Below are 2091 nucleotides of genomic sequence, written 5' to 3'. Positions count from 1 at the left end.
TTGAAAGAACTTTGACCAACAATAGAAGACTTGCTAGAAATACTTTGAGAGATATTGGTGAGATTGTGGACATTCAACCAAATAACATTGAGTTCATCAACCCTTTTGCAAGATAAGGAGAGGATAACCCAACACAAAACCAACCACAAAATCAACCCACAATGCCTAAATTTTCATAACATTCCGTACCAACCGAGGAGAACCTACCAAATGGCACTCCTACCCCACAACACTTAACCGGTAATTTCATTGCAAAATCCATATTTATACAATTAGTTGAGAGAAGTCAATTTGGGGGGATGCCTAGGGAAGACCCTCATTCTCATATGGAGACTTTTTGTGACTATTGTGATGCGATTTCTCAAACCGGAGTGACTCAAGACCAAATTCGATGGGTCATATTTCCTTTCTCTTTGATTGGTTCCGCGAAACAATGGTTAAAGAGCCTAGATAAGGCTACTCTTGGTATTGACTCTTGGAAAAAATTGGCACTTGTTTTCTACAAGAAATTCTATCCTCTGGAGAAGACTAACATGTTGAGAGCCCAAATCACCAGGTTCAGACAAAGGGATGAGGAATCTTTATATCAAGCATGGGAGAGATTCAAGGATACTTGTCGGTCTTGTCGACACCATGGACTTAGCGAGTGGTTCCTTGTACAACAATTTTGGAATGGTCTATATGAAGACTCTCGAAACATTCTCAATATTGGATCAAATGGTATGTTTACCGATGTTGATGATAATCAAACATGGAACAAGATTGAGGAAATGGCGGTCCATAACTCACAATATAGTAGACCTCTGAAGGCTACTAAAGGAGGAAAGCATGAAGTGGACTCTATTACTCAATTGGGTGGTCAACTTAGTGCTCATATTGACACCATTAATTTAAAGTTTGAGATGGCTATGGCTAAACTTGAAGAGGCCTCAAAATCACCTAAGCAACATGTTAATGTCATGGTGGCATCTTCATCAATTCCAAGTGGAGTATGTGAGTGGAACTTTTGGGACATGACCAAAGTGAATGTAGGGGAACAAGTGAATAAGTGAATTCTTTCCAAGCATACAAGAGTGGTACCCCTTATTCCAACTATTATAATGAAAATAACAAATTCCATCCCAACCTCTCACACAAAAGCCAAAATGTTCAAAACCCTCAAACAGTATACACCCCACCTCCAATGAGAAACCAAGCTCAAAGACCCTTTTACAATCAATAGCCAAGTTATCAAAAATCAACCTCCATACAATCAAACCAATTACCAAGGTTTTGATGTTCAAAAAGCGGTCCTCCAAATGAAAAGAACCAACAAGAATTTTTCACTCAAATGCAAAAGGATAGCCAAGCAAAACACATCACCATTAACAACATACTAGCTCACACAAAGATGTTGGAGACCCAAATATCTCAATTAGCATCTTCTAGTTCACAAAGACAAAAGGGGCAATTACCACCTCAAGGTAATCCCCCAAGATAAGAATCGGTGAGTGCCATCCATTTGAGTAGTGGTACAAGGTATGAAGGGCCGAAGAGGCCCGTTGATGAAGATGTTGTGAATTCTAGTGATAAGGAAAGAGTTGTTGAAGACTCTAAGAAAGAAGAATAACCCAACACCATTCAATAAGTTTCAACGGAGAATGAAGAGAAGGCTAAGGATAAAGATCCTCTTGTGATTCGGCTTCCATTTCCAAGTCGTCAAGCTAAGCCTAAGTTTAATGAACAACTTGGGAAGTTTATGGAGATTGTGAAGAACTTGGAAGTCTCAATTCCATTTATGGAATTAATCAATCATGTTCCGGCCTATGCGAAATACATGAATGATATTCTTACAAAGAAGAAATCCATCCGGAAACTTGAGACTATTTCTTTCACTAAGATGAGTAGTGCCATCCTACAAGAAAGTTCACCTCCGAAACTAAAGGATCCGGGAAGTTTCTCTATTCCATGTACCATTGGCAACACCACAATCAACAAAGCTCTATGTGACCTTGGGGCAAGTGTGAGTGTCATGCCATATTCGGTGTGCAAGAGGCTAGGAATGGGAGAGCTTAAGTGCACTAATATCACACTTCAAATGGTGGATCGATC

The 2091-nt window shown here is 39.6% G+C and overlaps 1 non-coding gene across 1 annotated transcript; it reads right to left on the bottom strand.

The window, feature by feature from the left end:
- Window positions 1-533: 533 nt before the first annotated feature.
- Window positions 534-640, bottom strand: LOC141636552 (small nucleolar RNA R71). Its single transcript, XR_012541158.1, has one exon. It is a non-coding gene; the product is annotated as a small nucleolar RNA R71 (small nucleolar RNA).
- Between the last annotated feature and the right edge of the window lie 1451 nt (window positions 641-2091).

Source organism: Silene latifolia, chromosome Y, assembly GCF_048544455.1.
Source record: "Silene latifolia isolate original U9 population chromosome Y, ASM4854445v1, whole genome shotgun sequence".
NCBI lineage: Eukaryota > Viridiplantae > Streptophyta > Magnoliopsida > Caryophyllales > Caryophyllaceae > Silene > Silene latifolia.
The sequence above is the reverse complement of the archived record's forward strand: the minus strand, read 5'-3'. Positions and strand labels throughout refer to the sequence as shown.